Source organism: Oryctolagus cuniculus, chromosome 12, assembly GCF_051225735.1.
Source record: "Oryctolagus cuniculus isolate XC-2025 breed Fujian yellow rabbit chromosome 12, ASM5122573v1, whole genome shotgun sequence".
In the NCBI taxonomy this organism is placed as follows: domain Eukaryota; kingdom Metazoa; phylum Chordata; class Mammalia; order Lagomorpha; family Leporidae; genus Oryctolagus; species Oryctolagus cuniculus.
In genome coordinates, this window is record NC_142878.1 from 18,570,014 (window position 1) to 18,586,133 (window position 16,120).

Genomic DNA, 16,120 nt, shown 5'->3' on the forward strand with positions numbered 1-16,120 from the left:
CTTGACACATTACCATGTTGTTGTTACTGCTTTTTTAATGCTTATTTTTCATGTACTTTAAAGAGCTAGCGAGAGAGAGAGAGAGTGATTGTTCTTCTGCTGATACTCCTTGCCAGATGTCATCAACAGCCAGGTCTGGGCCAGGCCACAGCCAAGAGCCCAGAACTCCTATGTCTCCCACATTGGTGACAGGGACTCAAGTACTGGAGCCATCATCTACTACCTTCCCAAGTGACAGCTTTGTAATACAATGCCTTCTTCCCTTAATTCCATTTTTTAAGCCTGTTTTTATTTAAACCTAAGCCTTACAGGATAGCATGTGAGCTTATAACATTTGAGCTGCTTTGTTACATATGTCAAGACTGTCTCTTCATTTAGATAGATATGTAGAAATATTCCTATTACAGCGTTAATTTAGAATTAAAATTATATAATCTGTAAATTCAGGAGGAAAGTAAATGTATTAAAAATTTGCACAGTAGTTTTCAACATTGAGTTTTTAATGAATATATGTTTATAATTTTTTTGTTTGTTTTATTTATTTAATTCTTTGAAAGGCAGAGTTACAGAAAGGCAGAGGCATAGTTAGAAGCCTTCCATCCACTGGTTCACTCCCCAGTTGGCCACAACAGCTGGAGCTGGGCTGATCTGAAGCCAAGAGCTTCTGGGCTTCCCACATGGCTGCAGGGGCCCAAGGACTTGGTCCATCTTCTACTGTTTTCCCAGGCTGTAGCAGGGAGCTGGATCAGAAGTGGAGAGGCGGGGACTTGAAATGGTGCCCACTATGCCACAGCGACGGCTCCTATGTGTATGTTTTTATTGCTTCATTTTTATTAACCCCTTGCCTCTGAGACCTTTTCCAAATAATCTTAAACTGTTTAAATCTTTGTGGGATTTTAGGTTTTTCCTATGCTCCCACAGAATGATGGCTTTAAAATTTGTACAGAAATAGGAGGATCCTTCAAGTTTCAAAATGTGTAGGTGTGGCAAAGGTTTTTTTATAGAGAAAATTGTACATCCTGTCTGTCCTGTCTGTAAAATGGGAATGAACTCACCTGACAAGACTGGGATTACTATTACATGAGCTGGTACATGTAATGTGCTTAGAATGCTGCCAAGTATTTAGGAAGTGCTTAGGGATTAAGGTGGTGGTGTGTGTTGAATGCTATTACATGAACGATGCTTCAGGAGAGTTTAAATGAATACATTCTCATATACAGAAATAAAGCAGAGAGGCCCTCCTGGAGGTCATAGCAACCTTTAATCCAACCCTGTTTCCTGCTTTTGAAGTATCATATGCTGTAGCCACTCTGAACTTTCATGGCTCCCCAGGTTAAGCCCTGTATTTTTTGTAGTTGTATTTATTCATATGGTTTTTATCATCTGGAATGTTAACCGTATTTCCATATGTTGAAATGCTGCCTTTTAAATTAAGCTTTCTGGGGTCAGCGCTGTGGTGCAACAGGTTAAAGCCCCAGCCTGCAGTGCCGGCATCCCATATGGGTGCTAGTTCAAGTCCCAGCTGCTCCTCTCCCGATCCAGCTCTCTGATATGGCCTGGAAAAGCAGTAGAAGATGGCCCAAGTCCTTAGGCCCCTGTACCTCGTGTGAGAGAACCTGAAGAAGCTCTTGGCTCTTGGCTTCAGATCAGCTCAGCCATGGCCGTTGCTGTCATTTGGGGAGTGAACCAGCAGAATGAAAGACCTCTCTGCCTCTGTCTCTATGTAGCTTTCTTAAAAAATTAATTAAGCCTTCTGGATAGCATTACAGGTATAACTGTAAGTAATACCTCCATGTATATAAACTTAATTTATTTCCTTCTACATGATTTCTGTCACTCTATGTATTGCATTTTGGCTTTTTATTATATCCATGTGTGTTTGACTATGTTATAAGACCTTTAGAGAAAAAACTCACCTTTGTAGTTTTAGAACCTATCACAGACCTTGGCATTTAGTAGGTACTCATTTGTACAGACTAAAAATTGTACTTATAAAGAACAAGTTCATGAAGAGCGCCACGGCTCACCTGGCTAATCCTCAGCCTGCGGCGCCAGCTCCCCTGGTTCTAGTCCCTGTCGGGGGGCCGGATTCTGTCCCAGTTGCCCCTCTTCCAGTCCAGCTCTCTGCTGTGGCTGGGGCGGGGGGGCAGTGGAGGATGGCTCAGGTGGTTGGGCCCTGCACCCTCATGGGAGACCAGAAGGAAGCACCTGGCTCCTGGCTTCGGATCGGCGTAGCGCACTGGCCGTAGTGGCCATTTCAGGGGTGAACCAATGGAAGGAAGACCTTTCACCCTGTCTCTGTCTCTCTCTCTCTAACTCTGCCTGTCAAAAAAAAAAAAAAAAAAAAAAAAAGAACAAGTTCAAGTCACTAAAATTGTGCTTTGTCAGAATTAGTACATTGGACAATATCCTGGTTAGTCGTTTAAAAATGAAATCATTTGAGGCTTTATAAATTGAGTCAGATTTAAGAGCATATAAGGGATAGATTCATAGGGGAATGTTCACAGGTTAGAAGTTTCTGTTAGAATTTTTTTTGGAAGATATGTATGTGTGTTCAACCACCAAGGGGTTGTTCACACCACCTAATTTTACACACATCTTTCTTTCCTTATTCTCAGTGGTATAAGGCTGTGGAGTTTGACCAGGACTAAAGGTACTAAAGGTATTGTATTGCCAATAACAGAAGGAATATATGTGTGTGTGTGTGTGTTTATGTGCTACCTGGCTCAGTAAGTGAAGCCATAATCTCCACTTTTGAGTACTTTTTTTTTTTATTGAAATACATAATGCCTATGAGAATAGGAACTAGAAGATAATGTTTCATAAGGACACTTGATCTGTGGTTACTGTGATAATTGACAAGGGATTGGCCTCAAGATCTAGAATAAATAAGAATGATGGGCTTTGGGGACATACATTAAAGTATCAGGCTCATGGTAGACATTCATAGAGCTAAAGAGATGATTGTGTACTGTTAGCTCAAAAATTCTCAGAATATTTACAGTAATGCAACTCAAATTGGATTAAATAAGCATCCTAAAATAGAAACACTGGATTTGAAAACCAGATGTTATGTGTTGTAATCATAATCCTGCTACTTACTGGCTGTGCTTGGGATACGTCACAGCATGCATTTTTTGCTTTTTGAGCATGAACGACATGCCGCTAGGTATTTACAGCTTTTAATAATTTAAGGTTCCAATCCAGTACTATATTTTTCAAATAGGAATCCCAAATATTGTCTTATCCAGCTGTCCCTGAAAGGTTCCAGCTGTCCCTGAAAGGTTAACTGTTATTTAACATCCCCTGAAAATCAGATATTAACTATTTTTTGTTTTGTTTTGTTTTTTTGGACAGGCAGGGTTAGACAATGAGAGAGAGAGACAGAGAGAAAGGTCTTCCTTCCATTGGTTCACCCCCAAATGCTTGCTACGACCGGCGCACTGCGCTGATCCGAAGGCAGGAGCCAGGTGCTTCCTCCTGGTCTCCCATGCAGGTGCAGGGCCCAAACACCTGGGCCATCCTCAACTGCACTCCTGGGCCAGAGCAGAGAGCTGTACTGGAAGAGGAGCAACCGGGACAGAATCCGGTGCCCCCACCAGGACTAGAACCAGGGGTGCTGGTGCTGCAGGCGGAGGATTAGCCAAGTGAGCTTCAGTGCCGGCCAGAAATTAACTCTTAATTTTAGCACTGAAGGAAGTTATTGATGTTCCTGTTGTATACAATCAATTTCTGACAAATTTTAATATCTCACCTAACTCATTTTTATTTAATAGAAATTCTCATCACTTTAAGTGGGTGTCAAATTGATATTTCAGCCGGCGCCGCGGCTCACTAGGCTAATCCTCTGCCTAGCGGCGCCGGCACACCGGGTTCTAGTCCCGGTCGGGGCGCCGGATTCTGTCCCGGTTGCCCCTCTTCCAGGCCAGCCCTCTGCTGTGGCCAGGGAGTGCAGTGGAGGATGGCCCAGGTGCTTGGGTCCTGCACCCCATGGGAGACCAGGAAAAGCACCTGGCTCCTGGCTCCTGCCATCGGATCAGCGCGGTGCGCCGGCCGCAGCGCGCCGGCCGCGGCGGCCATTGGAGGGTGAACCAACGGCAAAGGAAGACCTTTCTCTCTCTCTCACTGTCCACTCTGCCTGTCCAAAAAAAAAAAAAAATTGATATTTCAAATAATGTCTAAGTAAGACCACTGGTTAATTTCATTTAGTAAAATTTATTTTATGTGCATATGTACGGCTGCACATGAATAAAAGGACAGTGCAGTATCATTTTCAGTTCAGTTAAAAAAAAAAAAAAACATGTATGATTCTGTGACCCACATAATTGGTTTTAGGACTTAGTATAGGTCTCAGCCTGCTATTTTAGGGCAAGGAATGAACTAGGTAATGTAAAATCTGTTGGGTTTAGGTGAAATCCTCAAAGGTTAAGATACAAATTGTTACTTGAGAAGGTCTTTAGTAGTTTAAAGGCCCTGGCGGCAGATGGGCGGGTTATGGAAAAGTTTTTTGTATGCCTAGTATGTATGTTGTTGAGTATGCTGATTCTAGTGGCCCAATTAGAGCTCTGAATATTTATATTTATTTATATTTTAAGGTTACCTCAAATCCTGTGGAAAGCAAAGAAAATGGTTTTTTCCTCAAGTGGTTCCTTCAAACCAAACTAGAATTTTTTACTGCTTTTTGATATTTATATGCAATTTTAAGGCTGTGTTTCTAGTGTTTATTTGATTTCAGTGGCTTAGATCTTAGTCAGAAGAGGCAGGAAGGGGAGTTTTTTGTGAAGGAGTGTAACAGAGAGAAAAAATGACCTGTTTCTTCCTCCTTTAATATCACATGTTGCCTGTAAGATCTTACAGTTAACAGGGGCTTGATAACCCAAGTCACACTTCAGCTGTTCTCTTCTCACATTTGAAGTTCTACGTTTTATTGCATAGTCATGAAGAGCTAGTGTGTTAATAAATACTTAGGCCTCTAAACTTGTTTCTCTGTATGTCTGCATACTTCCTCTTCTGTCAGATTTCCATTTAGAGAAAAAAATGGATTTTAGAATAGTCTAGTTTGAGTTTCATGTTTAACGCTTCTAAATTTCAGTTTGAAAGCCATCCGGATATCTAGAGGAGAGAAGAATGGTGCATCATGTCTAGGCATAAACTGATTTGTAATACCATGAGAAAGAGGATTGCCAGGAAGGAAGAGAAACTTTGCTGTCAGAAATATTTAGTATATGACTAGCCAACATTGTGGCTTGCCTTTACTTTTCATGTTGAAAAATAGTTGAGTTTGTGAAGGAACTATTATTCTGCCTGTGCAGTATCTATGTTCATTTCTAGTGGATTTTTCTTTCGGAAATATGTGACAACTCTATTCAGTCATGTTTACTGCAGTTATTGTAGGAACAAGTCAGAGGTCAGATGGTAATTAGAATAGAAGTGGGTTCCATTATGAATGTGCAATGTCTTTTGGGGGACAGTTGCAGTAAAAAAATCTTAAGAATCTTTTGCAGCTTAACATAGTGAGAAAATAGAATATGATAACTTTTAATTAAATATTAACAATATGTCAATAGAACATAGTCTGCAATGTGAACATAAATCTTTAACTGGTATTGCTGGTAAAAGAATCTTGTATTCTTTTACAGTGGTAGAACCAAACCCTTTTATAAATTTCTCTTCAACTAAATTGTACTGACTTACAAAGCAGTAAGTCAACTGTGTTTCTCTCTCAGCCTATCAGTAAAATGACAAAGCTGCTTTTTTAAACCCTGAGAATTAATGAGCAGTTGTGCAGTGTCTCCCTTACCGGCACCCTGGTTCTTTGACCTCATGTTGGAAATGTTCCCACACTCTTACATTGTCCTCTTTGGAGAACTGGTATTATATTGTAAAGTATTTTGGCCGGTGCCGTGGCTCACTAGGCTAATCCTCCACCTTGCGGCACCGGCACACCGGGTTCTAGTCCCAGTCAGGGTGCCGGATTCTGTCCCGGTTGCCCCTCTTCCAGGCCAGCTCTATGTGCAGTGGAGGATGGCCCAAGTGCTTGGGCCCTGCACCCCATGGGAGACCAGGAGAAGCACCTGGCTTCTGGCTTCGGATCAGCGCGGTGCACCGGCCACAGTGTGCCGGCCACGCTGGCCATTGGAGGGTGAACCAACAGCAAAGGAAGACCTTTCTCTCTGTCTCTCTCTCTCACTGTCCACTCTGCCTGTCAAAAAATAAATAAATAAATAAATAAAGTAACTTGTGGTTACTTTAAAAAAAAAAAAGTTAATGGAGGCCTGCGCCGCGGCTCAATAGGCTAATCCTCCACCTGCGGCGCCAGCACCAGGCTCTAGTCCCAGTCGGGATGCCAGATTTTGTCCCGGTGCTCCTCTTCCAGTCCAGCTCTCTGCTGTGGCCTGGGAGTGCAGTGGAGGATGGCCCAAGTCCTTGGGCCCTGCATCCCATGGGAGACCGGGAGAAGCACCTGGCTCCTGCCTTCGGATCAGCGCGGTGCGTCGGCCTCAGCGGCCATTGGAAGATGAACCAATGGCAAAGGAAGACCTTTCTTTCTGTCTCTCTCTCTCACTGTCCACTCTGCCTGTCCAAAAATAAAATAAAATAAAGTATTTTAAAACATCTAAATTTCAGCCAAATACTCTGCCTTTTGTTCTGAGGTGTTGTGCTAATCTTTGTAAAGATGTATGTATTTGAAAGGCTGGTTCACTCCCCAAGTGATTGCAGCTGCCAGGGAAGCCAGGAGCCAGGAAATCCATCCAGGTCTCCCATGTGGGTAGCATGGGCCTAGGCACTTGGGCCATGTTCTTTTGCTTTCCCAGGCTTGTTAGCAAGTAGCTGGATTGGAAATGGTGAGTTGAGCTACTGCTCCAATACAGTATGCTGGCATCTGCTGGCATCTCCAGCCCTGTGTTTGTTTTGCTTTTTTTTCTTTTTTATATGATGGGTTTATTTATTTGAAACAGCAACAGTGAGAGAGAGAGAGAGAAATCAAGATCTTCCATCTGCTGGTTCGAATGGCCACAATAGCTGGATCTGTGCCAAGCTGAAGCCAGAAGTCATTACTTGTCTCCCACAGTGGCAGGGCTCAAGTACTGGAACCATTATCTGCTGTGTTTCCAGGTGCATTATCAGGAAGCTGGGGTGGAAGCAGAGCAGCCTGGAATTGAACTGGCACTCCAAATGGGACACCAGATACCTCTATCACAAGCAGCTTCTTAACCAGCTGTACCACAGTGCTGGCCCTGTGGGAATTTTTTGGGCCACAGTTTGAAAACTAATTGTCTATTAGTTCGTGAATTCCCACTATCCTCTAAATTCTGTTCTTCATATTCTTTTTTTTTTTTTTTTTTTTTTTTTTTTTAGAAGTAGAGTTACAGATAGTAAGAGAGACAGACAAAGAGAAAGGTCTTCCTTCCGTTGGTTCGCCCCTCCCCAAATGGCCACCGCAGCCAGCACTGCGCTGATCCAAAGCCAGGAGGCAGGTGCTTCTTCCTGGTCTCCCATGTAGGTACAGGGCCCAAGGATTTGGGCCATCCTCTGCCTTCCCGGGCCACAGCAGAGAGCTGGCCTGGAAGAGGAGCAACCAGGACTAGAACCCAGTGCCCATATGGGATGCCAGCACTGCAGGCAGAGGATTAACCTAGTGAGCCACAGCGCCGGCCCTGTTCTTCATATTCTTATGTTCTCTGTTTACTTTGTTTCCCTTACCACCATCTCAGTTTTCTTCTGCTGTTGACATCTTTTTATTTTTTATGAATTTACTGATAAGAGCTCATCTGTCAGGTGTCCAAGAAACTGTTCCAGATCCCCTCTGTGTTTGTACTCATTTAAAAGGCAGAGTTTGGGGTCGTCACTGTGGCGCAGCAGGTTAAAGCCCTGGCTTGAAGTGCCAGCATCCCATATGGGCGCCGATTCAAGTCCCAGCTGCTCCTCTTCCAATCCAGCTCTCTGCTACGGCCTGGGAAAACAGTAGAAGATGGTTCAGGTCCTTGGGTCCCTGTACCCGCGTGGGAGACCTGGAAGAAGCTCCTGGCTCCTGGCTTTGGGTCGGTGCAGCTCTGGCTGTTGCGGACAGTTGGGGAGTGAACCATCGGATGGTAGACCCCTCTCTCTCTCTGCCTCTCCTCTCTGTGTGTAACCCTGACTTTTAAATAAATAAATCTTTGAAAAAATAAAAATAAAGGCAGAGTTAGAGAATCTTCATCCACTGGTTCACTCCCCAAATGGTTGTGACTGTCAGGGTTGTGCCAGGCTGAATCCAGGAACCAGGAGCTTCTTTCAGGTCTTCCCTGTGGGTGCAGGGACCCAAGCACTTGGGCCGAGTTCTGCTGCCTTTCCAGGTGCATTATCAAGGAACTGAATCGGAAGTTGGAGCAGCCAGGACACAAACTGATACCCATAGGATACCCACAGGGGATGCTGGCATTGCAGGCGGCAGCCTTAACCTCTGCGTGACAACAGCAGCCTCTGAATTTTGACCATTGTGAAGTTGGCTGCTGCTGAACTCGCAAAGCAGTCAGACTTGGTTATATATCAACAAGATGGCATGTTAGCCTCTTTATACTGATGATCCTCCTATCCCATTTCCCTTTCTCTGTCATATTTGTATATCCTTGGTACTCTTTAGGAATAATTTTTCCATATTACGGAGTCATAAAACCTGTTGGCTCTTCCAGAAAAAAAAATTTTTCTTACTAACTACCATTTCTGCCTATATCATATAGTTAGAACTCTGTCATAAATGAATTTCCGTAAGTTTCTACTTTTTTGTTCATGTAGAAATCAAATCATATACTTTTTAAATTTTTTTGAGAGACAAATCTTCCATCTGCTAGTTTACTCCCCATATGGCCACAGTGGCCAGAGTTGGGCCATCTTCTGCCACTCTCCCAGGCATACTGGCAGGGCGACAGATCAGAAGTGGGGCAACGGGACTTGAAGCAGTGCCCATATGGGATGCTGGCGTTGCACGCAGGGGCATTACCCACTATGCTACAACATTGGCCCAAACCATACACTTTAAAGACCATCTCAAGATACATGGGTAAGGAACCCTAGTCTTCAGTCGTTATATATATAACCACTTTAACACTTACATTTACTTTTTTTTTTTTTTTTTAAAGATTTATTTATTTGAAAGTCAGAGTTACACAGAGAGAGGAGAGGCAGACAGACAGAGGTCTTCTATTCTCTGGTTCACTCCCTAAATGACAGCAACGGCTAGAGCTATGCTGATTTGGAGCCAAGAGCTTCTTCCAGGTCTCCCACTCTGGTGTAGGGGCCCAAGGACTTGGACCATGTTCTATTGCTTTCCCAGGCCATAGCAGAGAGCTGGGTCAAAAGTAGAGAAGCCGGGACTCCAACCAGTGCCCATATTGTATTCCAGCAAAGCAGGTGGCGCTCTGCCACATTCGCCACAGCGCCGGCCCCTACATTTACTTTTTTTTAAAGAGCTGGTTTATATGCAATGGAAGGATACACATAATATACTACTTTTTTAAAAAAATTTATTTGAAAGGCAGAGTTAGAGAGGAAGAGGCAGAGAGAGAGAAAGGTTTTCCATCTGGGTTTTCTCTCCCCAGATGGCTGCAAAGAGTGGAGCTGAGCCAGCCAAAAGCCAGGAGCCTGGAGCCTCTTCCAAGTCTCCCACGTGGATCTCTGTCTCTCCTTCTCATTGTCTGTAACTCTACCTCTCAAATAATTTTTAAAAAAAATTCTCCCTAGTTAATGAGTGAAAGAGATATTTAGTGGTTTTATAACAGTAAGGCTTCTCAAAATATTTTATAAATCAGGGTTAAGAGTTATGTTTATTATTTTTTTTCCACCGGCACCGCGGCTCAATAGGCTAATCCTCCGCCTTGCAGCGCTGGCACACCGGGTTCTAGTCCTGGTTGGGGCTCTGGAGTCTGCCCCGGTTGCCCCTCTTCCAGGCCAGCTCTCTGCTGTGGCCCGGGAGTGCAGTGGAGGATGGCCCAAGTGCTTGGGCCCTGCACCTGCATGGGAAACCAGGAGAAGCACCTGGCTCCTGCCTTCGGATCAGCGCGGTGCGTCGGCCGTAGCGGCCATTGGAGGGTGAACCAACAGCAAAGGAAGACCTTTCTGTCTCTCTCACTGTCCACTCTGCCTATCAAAAAAAAGAGTTATATTTATTATTTTTTATGTCCTCCACGTGGGCAGTTAATATTGAACCAAAAGCCAGGGTTTATTTTTGTATTAACATCAAATGCTCTTTTGCTAAAGGCTGTAAAGTAAGTAGTGTTACAGTTTCAAGTATGGACTCATGCAGTGTACTTTCTTTGTTTTTTGTTTTGTTTTGTTTTTCAAGATTGACTTATTTATTTGAGAGGCAGTGTTACAGAGAGAGAGGTCTTCCATCTGCTGGTTCAGTCCCCAAATGGCCACAATGGCCAGAGCTGGACCAATCCAAAGCCAGGAGACAGGAGTTTCTTCCAGATTTCCCAAGTGGGTGCAGGGGCCTGAGCACGAGGGCCATCTTCTGCTGCTTTCCCAGGCACATGAGCTGGGAGCTGGCTAGGAAGTGGAGCTGGGACTTGAACCTGCGCCCATATGGGATGTTGGTGCTGTAGTTAGAGGCTTAACCTGCCACAGTGTCAGCCCCTATCCAGTGTACGTAAAACAACACAAGAAATCATAGGTCTGACATGCCAGTATGGTCCTTAGAGGCCTCATTGAGAGGAAAGTAATGCCTTATATTTCAACATTTTCTTTATTTTTCTTTAAAATTTATTTATTTATTTGAAAGGCAGAGAGGGAGAGACAGAGATCATCCATCTGCTGGGTCACACTCCCCAAATGGCCAAAATAGCCAGGGTTGGGCCATGCCGAAGCCAGGAGCCAGAAACTCCAGGTCCCCCACCTGGGTGACAGGGGCCCAAGTTCTTGGGATAACTTCTATCTTCCTGGGCACATTAGCAGGAAGCTGGATCAAAAGCAGAGCAGCCAGGACTCAAACTGGTGTGCCAATAAAGGATGCTTACACGTAAGCAGTGACTTAACCTGCAGAGTCACAACACGAGCCTCTGTTTATTAGATAGCTTGTCTTAAATTTCGTTGTGGTGTAATCACAGGAAAGTTCATTCTTTAAATGTACAATTCTGTGGATATTGATGGAATCACAACAGTCTTATGATTAATTATAATTAAATGCAGTCAAATATGGAGTGTTTTCATTGCTACAGAAATTTCTACATTCAATTCCTCCTCCCCACCCCCAGTCCTTGATGACCACTCCTGACTCTGTTTGCCTTTTCCAAAATGTCATATAGTTGGGATTGTATAGTAGTGTATATAGTAATACAGCCCTGGCTTTCATTTCACTTACGTAAAGCACACCTAGGAATAGGAGTGCTGGGTTATATGCTAAGTACTTAAGCTTTTTAAGAAATTACCAAACTGTTATCTGAAGCAGCTGTACCATTTTGCTTTCCACTAGCAGTGAGCATTCTTGATAATCTATCTCCTTATCCATACTGGATATTGTGTCTCTTAAATTATATAATTTCAGCAGTGGTTGAGTGATTGTGATTAATTATTTTGTATTTACATTTCCCTAAAGACTAATGATAAGCATTTTCTCAAGTGCATATGCCATTCAGGCATCATCTTCAGTGACTTGTCTGTTTAGATTTATTTATTTATTCGAAAGAGTTACACAGAAAGAGGAAAGGCAGAGAGAGAGAGAGGAATCTTCCATCTGATGATTCACTCCCCAGTTGGCCACTGTTGCGCCAATCTGAAGCCAGGAGCTTCTTCAGGGTCTCCCATGCAGGCACAGGTGCCCAAGGACTTGGGTCATCTTCTCCTGCTATCCCAGGCCACAGCAGAGAGCTGGATCAGAAGTGGAGCAGCTGGGTCTCAAACGTACCCATATGGGATGCTGGCACTTCAGGTAAGGGCATTAACCCGCTGTGCCACAGCACCGGTCCCAGCTCCTGCTTATTTTTTAAAATTGAGTTACTGGATTTTGAAAGTTCTTTATCTATTCTAGACACAAGTCTTTTGTTACATATGATTAGCAGATATTTTCTAACAGAGGTTTTCCTGTCCTGTCATTTCTTAATAATTTCTTAAGTCATTTCCTGTCATCATTTCTTAGGAGAGCAGAAATTTTAATTCTGGCGAAATTGTGTGAGTTTTTTTCCTTTTATTCATCATGCTTTTGGTTGTAGTATCCAAAGAAGTATGTTAGAACAAGTCAGAGATCTGTTTTCTTCTAGAACTTTTATAATTTGAGGTACAGTTTAGTCTATGATCACTTTTGAGTTAATTTTTGTATATGGTGTAAGGTATGAATTGAAGTTTTAGTTTTCTCTAGCACTATTTGTAGAAAAAGCATCCTTTCTCCACAGAGTGGCCTTTTCACCTTTGTCAGTTGTGTTTAAGTCTATTTTGGGGGCCAAGTGCTGTGGCATTGCAGGTAAAGCCGCTACCTGCCTTTGCCTCTCTGTAACTGCCTTTTTATTGGCTTTTACTCCTTCCCCCAAAAAGTCTCTTGGGGATTTCATTAAGTTTTTGTGGATCTGTAAATCATTTGGAGCAAAACTGAACTGATAATACGGAGTTTTCTGATCACTTCTCATCATTGCATAATTTTCAAGCTAAAATGTTGCATACATTTAAATTTCTACCTAAATATTTCCATCTTTTTGCCATTTTAAATGGTACATAATTCCCATTTGATAGGTGAAAACATTAATAAGTAACTTGTCTAAGATCACAGTTACTAAGTGACAAAACCAGACTGAAAGCTATATAAATTTATTAACTAATGTGCTGGTTTTAATTACATTGGTAGTTATGTAATATTGGGTGGGGGTGGAAAAACCTTAACTTTTGTTTAAGATTTATTTATTTGAACGCTAGAGGGGCTGGCGCTGTGGTATAGCTGGTAAAATCACTACCTGTAGTGCTGGCATCCCAGACTGGTGCCGGTTCGAGTGCCAGCTGCTCCATTTCTGGTTCAGCTCTCTGCTATGGCCTGGGAAAGCAGTAGAAGATGGCCCAAGACCTTAGGCCCCTGCACCAGAGTGGGAGACCTGGAAGAAACTCCTGTCTCCTGGCCTCAAATCAGCACAGCTCTGGCATTGACAGCCATTTGGGGAGTGAACCAGCAGATGGAAGACCTCCCTCCCTCCCTCCCTCCCTCCCTCCCTCTCTCTCTCTCTCCCTCTCTGCCCCTCTGCCCCTCTGCCTCTGCCTCTCTAACCTGCCTTTCAAATAAATAAATAAATCTTTAACAAAAAAGGGGGGTGTGCAGAGAGAGATCTTCATCTACTGTTTTTCTTCCCAAATGGCTGCAAGTTCCAAGTCTGGGCCAGGTCAAATCCAGGAGCTAGAACTCCATCCGGGTCTCCAATGTGGGTGGCAGGGTCCCAAGCACTTGAGCCATCTTCTACTATCTTCCCAAGCACATTAGCAGGGAGCTGGATCAGAGGTGGAGCAGCCAGGACTCAAACCAACACTCAATGGGACAACCTGTTTGTTGTGCCTCACTCTGCCCCTTCTTCTGCTTTCCCAGGCACTTTAGCAGGAAGCTGACTCTAGTGGAGCAGCCAGCATTGAACCAGATCTCCATATGGGATACCAGCATCTTAAGCCACGTTGTTACCTGCTGCGTGACAACGCTGGCCCCATAACTTCTCTTTTCAAGAAAAACTGCTGTTGTGCCTCCCTAACAGTATCCCCCCACATTTTCTAAGCTTCAGTTTTGTAGGTCTGTTCAGATGATAAACCATGCTCATTTTTGACATCTCCTATCAATACCAGTGAACCAGTGGCTTTTCTGATAGTATGCCTTAGTCTGCAGCTTATTAGTAGGATTTATTTCAGTAAGAAGGTCTATCTTTAGGCTTTTAAAGGCTGTTCATTTGCTCACCAGATGAGGTGCAAGGACATGATTCTTTTTTTAAGTAACAGCTAGTCTGGAGGCACACATTTGTTAATTATACCAAGACTCATAATAGATGCATATACATGACCAATGGTGGAATAAAAGCTTTCACCTGGTTGAGGTTACAGGCAGCCACACTCCTACTTTCATGTTTTAAAGTTCCTTTTTTTTCCCCTTAAGATTTATTTTATTTGAAAGGCAGAGCTAGGGAGTGGGAGAGGGAAGAGAGACCGGGTATCTTCCATACACTGTTTCACTCCCAAAATCACCAGAAAGGCCAGCGCTGGTCCATGTAGAAGCCAGTAGCCACGAACTTCATCTGGGTGGGAGCACTGGTGCCATCTTCAGCTGCCTTCCCAGGTGCATTAGCAGGGAGCTAGATCAGAGCTGGAGTAGCCAGAACTCAAACTGGCACCCACCCATTAATGCTACAATGCCAGCCTCTGGAGTTCTTTTAATAGATTGATGATATTGAATGGAACATGAGAAGGGCTCTGAGCATGGAGAAACCTGTCAACATTAGAGAACTTTGTTGCACAGGTTGGTAGGAGTCCTTAGGAAAGACCAGTTAAGAAATGGCCGACAGGGGGAAATACAATATGGATATGGTGGAGTGTAGGAAAGTAAAACACAGGTCAAGTCTGGGTCCCCTTTCCAAAGGCAAGGAATTGAAGAGTTAAATGCAGTATTAGGAATTAGTGTTGCACATTAAAGGCATTTTCATTTGGAATTTCTTCTGCGTTTTTATTGGCATTTTGATAGGTGAATATTTTAGCCAAATGAACAAATTTATAATTTTAATTTGCTGCACTTCCTGAAGAGTACTTTCATGTTTTTCACTGATTTATAAATACTTTTTTGACTTGTGTCTTGATTTGCATTTTAGGTTTCTTCATGAAGGATGGGAATAAATGCAAATGGAAAATCAGGTAAGTGCTCTTATAGTCGTATCTGGAATCTCCGAATCAAAACTTTGTTCTTTAAACCTTTTTCTTTTCAGGTAACAGTATCAGTAGTTACTATAGTAAGGCACTCAATTCTTAAGTTCTGTATTCATGTCAGTAAAATGTACCAACTGTTCCTTTTGCCCAGAGGCAGCCACATCTCAACGACAGCCACAGTGTTGCCCCTAGATTTATTAATCTCTGTGTGGTGTGTATGACCATTAACTGTTGTCTTTCATAATAGCTGTAGAGCTAGGGTTGTGTGTGTGTGTATTTCAGATAGTTTAAATTTGGCCTGGATGTTCCAATTCAGGTTTCTTGAGAACCAGTTTTATTTTCTAAAGAGTTCTGTCAGGTATAATAAGAACTTAGTTAAGTTACACTCAGGACACAGTAAGAGGATTCATACTTTAGCCATTCCTATACTTCACTGGAGACAAACTTTTCTGTCTTTAATTAAATTCAGATGTTTTTCCAAGGCTGGTACTTTTATCATTCTCAGGTAGATGTGAATTTTAAAACGTAGTTGGCAATTTTATATAAAAAACTACGGTAATGAAATTCTAGTTTTTCAGTTGATTCTATAGCAGCCATCCTATTCAGGCATAATTTGCTAAACGGCATACATGCTCAAAGTCCAGCAGTATGCTACAGTTAACTCAGTGATGAGATTACCTTCTTAGGAAAGCCTAACAGTTGATGGCATGAGCCCAATAAGGGTGTGTGTAGCTAGCCTGAATTCAGGCTGTTTGTTCCTCCTTTTAGTACTGCTGTTGAGGTTATGACAGCTGTTTATTGGTCCTTAAAATCCATGCCTCACCACAAAAAAATGAAAGTACCCATGACTGGCATGTTTGATAGTTGCTTTTGAAAAAACTATCACAAACTGATTTTTAAGAGATTAATTTATTTGAAAGAGCAGCATGCCACAGAGAAATCTTCCATCTGCTGCTTCATTCCCCAAATAGTCGAAACAGCTAGGCCTGGGCCAGGCTGAAGCCAGGAGGTAAGAATTCCATCTGGATTTTCCTACCAGGGCCTAACTGCTTGAGCCATCTTCTACTATCTTCCCAAGCACATTAGCAGGGGGCTGGATCAGCGGTGGAGCAGCCAGGACTCAAACCAGCACTCAGTGGGACAACCTGTTTGTTGTGCCTCACTCTGCCCCTCCTTCCCCCTGCAAACTGAAATTCTGTATCACATCTACAGTTTTAACTGTGGCTGGTGATCAACCATCATTTTACTAAATTATTTATGTGGGTAACACATG

At 43.1% G+C, this 16,120-nt stretch overlaps 1 long non-coding RNA gene across 12 annotated transcripts in view; it reads left to right on the forward strand.

Moving 5' to 3' along the window:
* The window catches only part of LOC103351263 (uncharacterized), an 84,251-nt gene that overhangs the window by 6,073 nt on the left and 62,058 nt on the right, over positions 1-16,120 (forward strand). For 9 of the 12 annotated variants that reach the window (XR_011380690.2, XR_016217763.1, XR_016217760.1 and 6 more), the window contains one exon: positions 14,793-14,835. This is a non-coding gene — a long non-coding RNA (uncharacterized LOC103351263). Of the gene's footprint in view, positions 1-2,618; positions 2,663-14,792; positions 14,836-16,120 lie in introns of all 12 variants that reach the window. The other 3 variants (XR_016217765.1, XR_016217766.1, XR_016217767.1) reach the window with 2 other exon arrangements.